Here is a 13,260-nt window from a genome sequence, read left to right as displayed (position 1 = left end):
TGTAATTCTAGAACATTTTCAATATCCCCAAATCCCAAAACCTCATCTCATTAGAAGTCACCTTCCATCTTCTCCAATCCATTCCCTAATGTCCAATTCCTGGCAACTACTAATTTACTTTTGGTCTCTATAGATTTGCCTATTCTGGACATTTAATGTATGTAGAATCATATAATATGTGGCCTTTTGTTGTCTGAGTTTTTTTACTTAGCATGTTTTCAAGGTTCATCTATATTGTAGTATGTGTCAGTATTTCATTCTTTTTATGGCTGAATACTATTCCACTGTATGGATATACCACATTTTGTCTATCTATTCATCAGTATATAGATATTTGAATTGTTTCCACCAGTTGGCTATTATGAGTAATGTTGCTATAGACACTTATATATATTGTGTGTAGATATAGTTTTCATTTCTTTTGGGTATACCTAGGAGTAGAATTGCTAGGTCATATAGTAGCTGTATGTTTGGCAATTTGAAGAACTATCAGACTGTTTTCCAAAGAGGCTGTGCCAATTTATATTCCCCCCAGAAATGCACAAGGAATGTGTATTTCTCCACACCCTCACCAACACTTATTATTATCTGACTTTATGATTACAGCCGTGCTTGTGGGTGTGAAGTGGTATCTGACTGTGGTTTTGATATCTATTTCCCAGATAACCAATTATATTAAACATCTTTTAAAAGACTGTGTTTATTGACCATCTGTATATCTTTAGAGAAATGTCTATTCAAATCATTTGTTAATTTTTAAAAATATGTATGTACTTATTTAATCTTCACAATCCTAAAATATGGGTGGCACAGTGGCCCCCATTTTACACATTAGGAAACTAAGGCATAGAGAGTTTAGGTAACTTACCCAAAAATGTATAGCTACTAAGGTCTGGCTTGAGATTTAATGCTCTAAGCTACAACACTAAATCCCAGTTTATATACCCCTGTTTCTAAATTGTATTAAATCTTACTCAACAAATCTTTTCTTATACCTGCACCAACCTTATACTTTTACAATTATATTTTCACATGTGTTTTAATTTCCAAAAGAGAAGTTTCTACAGTTTCTTTCTTCTGAGTTTTCCAAGCTATTACTTTCTTACCATTTGGTCTATAGAATCAACTTAACTTTCATAAACAATGATTAGGATTGCATTACATTTCTAAATTACCTTGGGGAGGATTTGTTTCAAAAGTCATGTCTTTTTATTTAGGAATAGGCTATGTATGCACATTTATCAGATCTTTTATTGTTTTCCTGTAGTTTTATAGTTTTTAACATATGAATCATATTTTTGTAGTTTTTATTGTTATTGAGGATAGGTTCCTTTTTCTGTTTCACTCTTTAACATACTGTTGACAATATACATGAAAACATTGGTTTTTCTATGCTAATTTTGTATCTAACCATCATACTGAACTCTTTATTGATTCTAGTTAATTTTTTCATGGATTTTCTTTTAACTTTATTTAAATCCAAGTTAGTTAACATATAGTGTAATAATGATTTTAGGATTAGAATTTAGTGATTTATCACTTACATGTAACATCCAGTGCTTATCCCAACAAGTGCCGTCCTTAATGCCCATCACTGATTTAGCCCATCCCCTCACTTCCTCCAGCAACTCTCATTTTGTTCTCTGTTAATTTAAGAGTCTCTTATGGTTTGCCTCCCTCTCTGTTTGTAACTTATTTTTCCTTCCCTTCCCCTATGTTCATCTGTTTTCTTTCTTAAATTCATTATATGATTGAAACCATATGATATTTACCTTTCTCTGACTTATTTCACTTAGCATGATACACTCTAGTTCGATCCACATTGTTGCTCTTGGATTTTCAGACAGTTGTTTGCATGTAGTTATACCTGTGTCTTTTGTCAATTGTATTTTGTTAAAAATTTTTAAATGTTTATTTTTGAGTGAGAGAAAGCATGAGCAGAGAAGGGGCAGAGAGAGAGGGAGACAGAGGATCTTAAGTGGGCTCTGCACTGACAGCAGAGAGCCTACTCTGGGGCTCAAAATGTGAGATAACAACCTGAGCCAAAGTTACACACTGAACCAAATGAGCCACCCAGGCGCCCCTTCTGTCCATTTTTAAATTGAGTCATTCATCTTTTTAATTTTTAGTTGTAAAGATCCTTTATATTTTCTATATAAAATTTCCTTATTAAATATATGATTTGCCAATATTTTCTCCCATTCTATTGGTTTCATCCAATATGCAAGAGTTTTTAATTTTGATGAAGTCAAGTGTATCTGGATTTTCTTTGGTTCATTTTGCTTTTGGTACTGTATCTAAGAAACTGTTGCTTAAGCCAACGTCATGAATATTTACATCCATGTTTTCTTTGAACTGTTTTATAGTTATAGCTCTGACATTTTGTCTTCTATCTATTTTTAGTTAATTTTGATATATGTTAATGTGACAGTATAATTTTGATAGCATTTACATAGGATTCTTAACTTCATTTTTCAGGTTACTCACTGCTAGTGTACAGAAACACATGGATTTTTCTGTATTGATCTTGATTCTGAAATATTGCTGAACTTGCTTGCCATGATACTGATTGCTCTAGCACTATAGTAATTCTTGAAATCAGAGAAAATTAACTATCTTTATCTTTTTATTTTACAGAGCTGTTTATGTAGTGCCTTTGTCTAGTTTTGATATTAATATAATATTGACCTCATAGAAGTTGTCATATATTTCCTTGCCTTCAATTTTTTGGGAAAGTTTGAGTAGAATCAAAATTATTCCTCCTTAAAAATCTGATAGGATTCAACTGTGAAGCGATGTGGGCCTGCAATATTCTTTATAAGAAGTTTTTGGGGGGAGGAAAAAAGGCTTTCCAATTTCTTTAACATATATCTTTTTTTTTTTTCAGATTCCTGAGTGTGTTTTTTAAGGAATATATCTATTTCATCCAAATTATCAAATGGGTTGTCATAAAATTTTTCAAAATGTTATCCTTTCACTATCTGTAGATTCTGTGGTGATGTCCTTATTCCTGATGTTGATATTATGCATCTTGTCTCTGTTTTCCCTGATCAGACCAACTATAGGTATATCAGTCTTAGTGATCTCAAAGAATCCGCTTTTCATTTAATTGAATTTTCTCAATTTTTTACACTTTATTTCTGTTTTGATATGTATTATTTCATGCCTACCATTTACTTTGGGTTTAATTTCTTTTACTTTGTTGGTTTCTCATGGTGAAAGGTCACTGACTCAACACCTTCCTTTTTTTTTAATATAGGTTTGATGGTATGAATTTCCAAGGGAAATATCCCATAGATTCTTTTGTGTTTTTATTTTTATTCAATTCAAACTAATTTTTAATTTCTCTTTTGACTTCTTTGATTAATGGCTGATTTAAAATTCCTTTACTTAATTTTGAAGTATTTAGGAATCTTCCCAGGATCTTTATGTTATTGATTTTCATTTTATTTCCACTGTGGTCAGAGAACAAACTCTGTATGATGGAATGAGATTTGTTTTATAGCACAGAGTACAATCTATCTTGGTAATTGATTCATGTGCACTTGAGAAGAATGTGTATTCTACTCTTGTTGAGTACAGTGTTATCTAAAGGTCAGTCAGATCAAGTTTGTCATGAGTATTCAAGTCTCCAAATTCATTTGTCTATTTCCCCTTGCAGTTCTATCAATTTTTACTTTATGTATTTTGAAGCAGTTAATAAGTGCATAAATCTTTAGGATTATATTCTTTTGATGAGTTGACTACTTAATCCTTATGAAATGACCATTATAATCATTACAAAATGAAAATTTTACAATAGACATAATAATTTCTTAAGGATTATAAAGGCTTATGCCTGGTAATAATCTTGCTCTGAAAATTTTTGTCTGATCACCATCTCAGTGTTATGACTAGTGTTAGCATGTTATATATTTTTCCCCTTCTAACATATTTCTGTCTTTATGTATGAAGTGCATTTCCTTTTTTTTTACTTTTATTTTTCAGAGAGACAGAGCATAAGCAGTTGAGGAGTACAGAGAGGGGACAGAGAATCTGAAGTGGGCTCTGCACTGACAGCACTGACCCTGATGCCAGGCTTGAACTCATAAACTCTGAGATCATGACCTGGCTGAAGTTGAATGTTCAATTAACCAAGTCACACAGGTACCCCTGAGGTACATTTTTTATAGGCAGCATGTAGTTGGATCTTGCTTTTAAATCCAATCTGATAATTTTACTGTTTTTATGGCAATGTTTCCAATATTTACATATAATGTGATAATTAATATGGTTTAGTTTGCTTTCTATTTATCTTTGTTAAATATGTTCTTTTTTTCTACCATCTTTTGGATTTTTTTTTATGAATTTGCTTCCTGCCTTATTGGGTTATTCACTATGCTTTTCTTTAGTTATTTTGTTCATTGCTTTATCTTATTACAGTCTATGTTCAAGTGATAGTGTAACACTTAAGTTCCTCAAAAATAATTTTATAATAGCATACATTAATTTCTCTCCTCTTGAATTTATGCTAATGTCATGCATTTTACTTTTACATGTTATAAACCCCACAGTACACTGTTATTTTTTTTTGTTTAAACAGTAAATTATCTTTTAAAGGATTTGAATAAGAAAAATAATTTATATATTTACCTATGTAGTCACCAATTCTGGAGTTATTTATTCTGATTTATGCTGATCAGGATTTTGTTAACTACTTGATACTGGTAACCCTACACATTGCTAGTTTACTTTCTGTGCAGTTCTCTGCTCTTTGTCTCTCGTCCTATCAACTCTCACTGCCCTGATCTTCCTGGACTCTTGTGTGTATGTCTCTTCAATTCATGGTCCTAACTGGGCTTCACCTCAGTTTCCTTTCCATATGTCAGGAACTGAAAACTCTATCAAGTTAGTGTTCTGGGGCAACAGAACTCATCTCTTTTGTTTCTTGTCTTTCCAGAATCACTATCCTTTATTACCTGATACACAGTGTCTTAAAAACCATTGTTTTAGCTTTGCACAGTGGCCATATCGTAGCCAATGAGGTTTATCCGAGGTACGATTATTGCTAAAAAAAAAAAAATTGTTTAATGTATTTTGTCTGTTCTGTTTTTATTTGTTTTAATTGTTACAGGTAGAAAGGTAAATCTAGACTCTGTAACTCCCATCTGTGAGCTTTTCTTAAGAATCGAAGGTAGTAGCAGGAAGGACTCTAAAATGGCCTATCATCAATGTCTTTATATATAATGAGAATGGGTGAAAAATTTGGCTCAGATTTTATATATATATGTATGTGTGTGTGTGTGTGTGTGTGTGTGTGTGTGTGTGTGTTTACATAGTTTTTTGTTTCTATGATTGTAAAAAACAAAACAAAATAAAACATAGATGAAGCAAACACTGATACCACAAACACATTCCTTCTCCAGAAACAAGAGACTTCCACTGCAGAATGCTCTTTTATGGTGTGGTATCCTAGCCCAAGCTTTGTCCTGACAGTTTACACATCCAAATTTCTCCACAGGGGTCTGATAGATGGTAAGTTTACACACCAGATATAATATGTAATTAACTGGGAAAATGGCAGTGAATGTGGAGGTAGGCCTGAACTAAAATCATTCAAATTCAGTAGTATGGCAACAAACAAGAAGGCTCTAAATTTCTGGCCCAACTTAATTGCACTATCTTCATCCTAAACTCCTACCACTTAACTCAATCACTAAGACTGTTTTTATTAAAATACTCTATGAAAAAAGAATATATAATATTAATAATTATAGTAATATTATTCATGCTGATAAATCCTTCAAAGAGGGTCCATAGTCCCCCAAAGAAAGTTTAACCAGGAGAATGTAAATCATAGATGAGGACATAAATCTAATTGTTTTGGAAGCAGTAAGTATCCTTTTTTTTTTAACCAATCTTGGAGATGTTATATGTTCACAAAGCTTAGCAAAATACTCAGGTGAAGAACAGTACATCTCTTTTGTCTTCCCAGCAAAAGTATCCCTATTATTATAACCTGCTTCTCCTGTTTTACAATCTGCTTTGGTCAATATTTTCCTAAGCTAGGAAGAATGCTAACCAACACAGTTGCATATGAGAAACTGGTCTTAGAAACCTGTTGACAATACAAGATAAAAAAGACATGTTTGGAAAACTGGAATCAATATTTTTAAAATAATAATTTCTAGATTTTAAATAGCTATGGTTTGATCCCCAATGGAAGTCAATGGCAGCTAAAAGTATATTAGGAATGATAATAATATGAAGGATTCTACTGATTATGGCCTACTTATGACGCTCATAAACTTCTAACTCCTGCTGCTACTAAAGGTAGTCTACACAAGAACAGGCCCAGAATATTTGAGTCATATTATGACTAACTAGTACTTACTAGTATTCAATGATGCCTTAAAGGACATCAAAAGACATCAACATATGATACTCAGATATAAAGTATTAGTGTATTTTTTAATACCTAATATAAGTAACAAAAGGAATTAATTATATGAAGAAAGCTCATCTTGGTTAGGTAGCCCAACCTCAATACTAAGCCGAAGATTAATCTCTCCAACATAAATACTTAGTGAGACACATCACTGCTTTGACAATAACTGACTTTCACTGCCCGGTTTATTGATCTCTTAAGACAGGTTATGTTTCATGGCTACATTTTAAAAAATTAATGTTTTATTTATTTTTAAGAGAGAGAGAGACAAAGTGTGAGCAGAGAAGGAACAGAGCGGGAGACACAGAATCTGAAACAGGCTCCAGGCTCTAAGCTGTCAGCACAGAGCCTGATGTGGGGCTTGAATTTGTGAACCATGAGATCATGACCTGAGCTGAAACTGACGCTTAACCAATTAAGCCACCCAGGTACCCTCATGGCTACATTTTTTAAAAGTCCTTCCCCATAATCTTTAGAAAGCCAAACTCCTTTATTTACTTTTTTAACAACTTAAATTTTTTAAAAGGTGACATTTTTCCAAGTAGATTTGCTTAGATCAGTGGTTCTCAATTTGGAGTGTTTTTGCTCATCCTTTCTCCCAGGGGACACTTGGCAATGTTTACAGATGTTCTAGCTGTCAAAACTCAAGGCAAGGGTGCTAACTGGCATCTAACAGATAGATTGAAGGATTCCACTAAACAGTTTACCTTGTACAAAACGCCCCCCTAGAATAAAGAATTATCTAGTCTCAAGTGTCAACATAACTGAGACTAAGAAGTGATGTGTTAGATGTGATGCCACTAAACTCGGTATAAATTCTAATTGGAAATTGCCTTTGCTGCTAACTTTTAAAATTACACTTGTTTTGAGAAAAGATTAAACTAGTCTTATTTTCTGTTTTTAAATAACATCTTGCAGTTGCTTAGCATTTTATCATTTACAAAATCTTTTCATATGTTTTAATCTCATATGCTCTTAGATCTGATGAAGTTATATTTTTTACCAAGGGTCCTATTGTACAAGAGGCTTAGGGATTCAAGCAAGGTCATGCAGATTCAAATTCTGGATGAACAGTTCAGTGCCCTTTTTTGGTATCCTACAGCTGTGGCACTCTTGTTAAGAACATTATAGAAAAAGGAATTTAAACATTAAAAAAGCAAATCATTGTGCATCCATGGTGATATGACTCCAGAAGATAGATGTCATATGCTCTAAGGATGGAAAGTGGCAGAGAAATGGGAATGGGTTGGGTATTATGGGAAGTGGGAAACAAGTATGGGAGATAAGAAACAAAAAGAACAAAGACATTATTAGTCAAGCCATGTGGATAAGCACAGACAGATCCATAAGTTTAAATTGACTATTTCTCCGTGAAAATCATTTTTTGTCTGACAAACAGGATAAGATTCTTATGAAAACATAAAATGGATAAATGTGCTAAGTCCAACAAGAAAAAAAAAAGAAACCACATTGATTACTTCAAACAGAGAATTTGATACAAGGAATCTTATCGTATAGGTGATGGAAAAACAAAATCCAGGGAGTAGCAACCACAGGATTCCAGGCAGGAGAGAGGATTGCCAGGGCCCAGGGTTAATTCCATGATAGACTTATCCAGCAGGAGATGGATAAGGAGATGGGACCTGGGAGGATATTTAGTTGTTGCAGGAAACAATACCTAAGGGAGAAAGAGAAGGGGAGAAATACACTGGCTTCTCCCTTCTTCCCACCCTCAAGGTTCCTGACAGTGCTTCCTATTGCCCTAACTCTGCAGGAAGTCAGCTGACACAGGACCTTGGGAAACAACTTGGAACTGGCTAAGATTTGGAGCAGAGAAGAGCAAGGGAAGGATCTGAAGGAAACAAGTTCAGAACCATCACATTATCCTGTGGGCATTTTGCCAATTTGAAGATACCACAAATTAGATCAAGACATCAAGTAAACATTCCAGTACTAAATCACCTTTTCCTTCAGGGTAAGAGAAACATCTTAGGTTTATCCTGAACCAAACAAATATGTACACTAAAAATCAAACTCAGAAAAGGAATTTTACAGATGAAACACAAAAACATTTTGTGTAAATATCTAGACCTAAGTATTTATAACTAGGAGAAATAAAAAATAGAAAAACAAACAAACAACCCAGCTCTAATAGGTTTTCTGAACAGAAAGCACACTTGGGTTTTGTCACATATCTTGCACACAGTAGGCTCCACATTCAAAATAGAAGCAATTTCTTGCTGAGCTCTTGACAACATGGAAATGAAAACATTCATCACCTTTCCTCTCAAATTAGTAGACTACAGCAGAACACAATTTTTAAAAGCCTAGCCTAATTTTCTTTCTGGGGAAAAAAAAACTGAGAAAGTACACTAAACAGGCAATAATCGATTGCTGGAGACTCTTCCTCTTCACTGGTTCACTAGGTGCACTGAATATGCATAATTTGATTTTAAGAAGTTACTGAAACTATAGAATCACTACTATTAAACCAGAAATCATGGAAAGTAAAAGCCAAACTTCTAGTGGCTATTTCAGCTAAGTATTAGTTAATATTTAGAAAGGACATAATCCAGGATAATTACTGGGGGCATTTGTTTCTTGTATATACTTTCCATTTGCAATAGTGAGTGATCAGAAAAACCTCCAGAAAAGGATTGCAGTCAAGCTGTGGGTAACTGAGGCATAAAAGGCCTCCAAGGAAGGAAATGCCTAAAACAGATAAATGTGAACAGGTACTTAAGTGCAAAAATGTAAAGTATGATTTCTGGTAGCTATCCTGCCTCAGATACGACTCACTCCCAGAAGACAGCGTAAGACTGAAGCATCCAAAACGCAATACTGGGCCTGTCCCTTTGAATGGAGGAGCCACCAGAGAGCTGGATGCAGCTGCAGACTCACAAGAGTCCCATGTGCAACATTATCATAGCTACGAGGTCAAGCAAACAAATGGCATAATCCAAAGCTGTGGTCTCCCGGGGTAGGGGGCTTTGTGATAGTAATGGTGGGCCCAGAGTGGTAGAAGAAGCACTATGAAAGCAAATCCAGGCTTGTATGATGCTGTGAAATCCCAGCAGGCCAGCTGGCATTTGGAATAGAAGGAGTGTCTGTGTGAACAGAGTGAATAAAAGGTGAATGACTGAGGCAGGGGAACAAACAGAGAAGCCCAGCTATTAGAAACTGGAAAAGAAAAAGATTTAAGTGATGATAGGAATTAGGGGGGTGGACTTGAACCTGAATCAAGTGTTGAAGTACTTATGGCCTTCCCTTCCAGAGACATTTTTTAAATCTTTTTAAGGTTCAGTTCTCACTAAAGGCACAGCCCCCCGACCTATTTGTTTTTACGGGTTTTATCAGATTGAGTGCAGGAAAAGAAAATGCCTTGGCTCTAAAATATACAGAAAAATGCTAAATGACATTAATAAATATTTCAAGGGGAAAATTTTATGAATCTCTTTTATTTTGCATATTTTTCATGCTTTATTTTTGTGTTTGACAGGCTGCGGGATAAGGCCTCAGAAAGAATTTCCAGGGATTATGTAGCCCTTGAGTTGGTCCTTCATTAGCCTAACATAGTTCAGGCAAGGAAGGTCAAGAATGTGTCAGAAATTCAGTAAGGATGAGCAGGCAAGGACAGAAAGGCAGAAACCCAAATCATGAAGTCTAGAAATGTGGGGGTGGGGAGAAGTGGGGGGCTTAGGGAAGGGGGTCTGACACAGATGCAGAGGTTGGGCTTGACCACGTACTGGGAGGTCCCTGAAGATGCCCAGTCTGGTTTCTAATTTTGGAAATGGCCATACCAGGGTTTCCAAACTGGCAGGCAAGCTGGCAACAAAGGGCTCTGACCAGCAGCAAGAACCATCTGGAGGTAGGTGGCCACTTGATGTTATGGAGGGGTATGAATGCAGAATTGGTAAGAGCTAGATAGCAGGCCTTAGTTTCTAAAGGGAGTAGGTGCCAGAAGGGAAGAGAGGACTGAATGGAACTCAGTCCTTCTAAAGCAGCAAAGCAGTGAAAACCAGTGAGTCAAGGAATACCAGGGGCACAGAGGTTCCAAGGCTTCCAGGTTCACCTAGTGTGACTGGCTACTGGGGAATTCCAGGAGCACTGCTAGAGCTCATCCAGCAGGACCCCTAGGACTTCTAGACTGGGGGTCTGGGAGCAAGGTCCAATTCTATATGCCTCCCCCGTGAGAGGAGGGGTGCCTTTCACTGAAATAGGAAGTCATTGGAGATTACTCTGGAGGCAGGGCCCCTTAACTGTGTCCATAGAAAATGGCCATGGAGCTGTTGTTTCTTAAGTCATGGTCAGAGGAGAGTCAAGTGAAGTGATCCCAATTTTCAAAGACAAAGCTAGACAGGGAAACACCTAATGGGCTTTGCGGGGAGGGGGGGGGGCAGGTATTTAAATAAACTCCTCTAGCCATAAATTGCCCTGATAGGCAGAAGGGTGTGTCTCTCTGGGAGGGGACCAAAGACCCTGACCTGGAGACATTGTGATGACTGAGCAGAGATAAAAGAGAGGAGACTGAGTAGCTGTACCTCTAGTGCCATTTGAGGCTGCTGCAGAGGCTGGTGTCCTCTGGCTGGAGAGCACAGTGAAGAACTCTAGGCTTCCCTTGGGACTATTTCCAAGTTCCAGAATCAACTACAACTTCTCGAGTTCCTGCGAGCAGAGCAGCGGCAGGGCCAGCACACCAGCAGAGGAGAAAGAGCTTAGCAAGCCAAGCTGAAGAAGACAGAGGTCACCATGGACTACTAGATCACGGTAGCAGCAACCGCCTGGATTCTGGCACAGTAAAAGATTTCTTCGAGCAACTGTATGTAACCATGATGAGAGTAAGTTCTCAGGGAATGCCTGGAGGGATGCTGTAGGAGCTTTGGATAATCCTGTCAAAGAGATCATTTTTGTTGTTTTTCTCCTATTATAGTTGTAAATAGAGAACTTGTAGATGGAGTAAGATTTTCCTAAGACAATTTATTGCCTAGGTAGAGGTACAGTATTGCTATTTCTCATTCACTGGGTATTTCTGATCCAGAATCTAGGGATAGCTAATGTCTTAAGATCCTCAGAATGTTTCAAAACTAATTAAAATTAATATTCAATTGAGTGGCTATAAACTATAACAGAATGCCAACCAGTGAACTATAACTCAACCTTTATTCTTTGAATGGTGATAGAAGAAAAACAGCAAAAATCATCTCTCTTATAGACCCCATAGATTATCCAATGGACCAAAGCGTTAAATACATGAATCTATATTTAATTTGAAACAAGAGAGTATACTGAAACATTTGACATAATGTGGCTGGGGACATGAAAATAAAGGTTCTAAGGAAGGACTTAAACAAAAATGATCCTGTTCTCAGAATTCTGGGTGGGTCCTATCTCAGTCTTCTGGGAATGATTTTTCAATAATAAGTACATCAAACTTACTGGACCTTTCTTGGCATAGGCATCACTACACAAGGGTTTTAAGTATAATTCTAGAATTCTCAAGTTTTTGGGTCTTCAAAAACTTTTTTTAATGTTTACTTGTTTTTGAGAGAGGGAGAAAGAGAGTATGCAGGGGAGGAGCAGAGAGAGAGGGAGACACAGAATCTGAAGCAGGCTCCAGGCTCTGAGCTGTCAGCACAGAGCCTGATGTAGGGCTTGAACTCGTGAGCTGCAAGATCATGACCTGAGCCAAAGTTGGATGCTTAACTGACTGAGCCACTCAGGTGCCCCAAGTTTTCAGATCTTTAAAAAATGAGTATCATATAATGCAAAAGTACTACAAAACTAGGAATCCACAAGCAAGGTAAAAAGCCAGAGATAAAGAAATGGAGACATGAGGAGAGAAAATGAAATTACATGTAAAATAACTCATAAGTTATTAACCAAGAGCTTTACTGGGGCTCCTGAGTGGTTCAGTCAGTTAAGCATTTAACTTCAGGTTGGGGTCATGATCACAGTTCGTGGGTTTGAGCCCCAAAACAGGCTCTGTGCTGACACCTAGCTCAGAGCCTGGAGCCTGTCTTTGGATTCTGTGTCTCCCTCTCTCTGTGATCCTCCCCTGCACACACTTTCTCTCACTCTCTCTCAAAAATAAATAAAACATTAAAAAAAAAATTAAATAAACAAGAGCTTTAGTGTTTTCTTTCAAATAAAGAAGCTAAATGTATAACAGTGAAAAATAATTAACAACCAAGTTATTCTTTTCTTTTAAAATAAATTCCAAAAGCTAAATGTTATGTTAAATGTTTGATCACAAGTGTTAGTTTAGGAACGTGAGGCCTGAGTCTGGTTCCCTTGATTGAAGGGAAGCCAAAAAAAAAAAAAAAAAAAAAAAAAAATTGGGGGAGGCCAGTTCACTAGAGAGAAGAGTTTGGTGGACCACTTTATTAGGAAGAGTGAGGGTAATAGCAAAATGTCCAGGGAAGCACAGAGAGGATCCTCACTTAGGATTCATGAATTATATCATGTTTGCGATAAAGCATGTTACCACTGCCTGGACTCTAAACCCAATATAATAATGAATTTGCAAACTGTTCGCCACTCACTGCATGCTTTAGTTTTTTACAGCTAGAATTGGAAAATGATAGTATGAAACAGGTGGTAGTACGGAAGGCCCTGGTGAGTCCATTGTACGGGAGCATCTCTGAATTTAGAAGAGAGGAATAAAATGTTGCAGTCACTAAGCTATCAAAATGGGATGCTTGGTTGGCTCTTCAAATGATCCTCATAGAGTTAGGTCAAGAAGGTCCAAAGGCTAGTTCTCATCTGTGCTCATGAAGCTCAGAGAATGGCTCTCCTGATCTTTACTCACTGCCAACCTATTAATTAATGTATCA

The 13,260-nt window shown here is 36.4% G+C and overlaps 1 pseudogene; it reads left to right on the top strand.

The window, feature by feature from the left end:
- Positions 1–4,990: 4,990 nt before the first annotated feature.
- LOC115288732 lies at positions 4,991–5,153 on the top strand (annotated as a pseudogene).
- Positions 5,154–13,260: the final 8,107 nt, after the last annotated feature.

This window comes from Suricata suricatta, chromosome 3, assembly GCF_006229205.1.
Source record: "Suricata suricatta isolate VVHF042 chromosome 3, meerkat_22Aug2017_6uvM2_HiC, whole genome shotgun sequence".
NCBI classification, from domain to species: domain Eukaryota; kingdom Metazoa; phylum Chordata; class Mammalia; order Carnivora; family Herpestidae; genus Suricata; species Suricata suricatta.
This window is presented reverse-complemented; position numbering and strand designations above follow the sequence as displayed.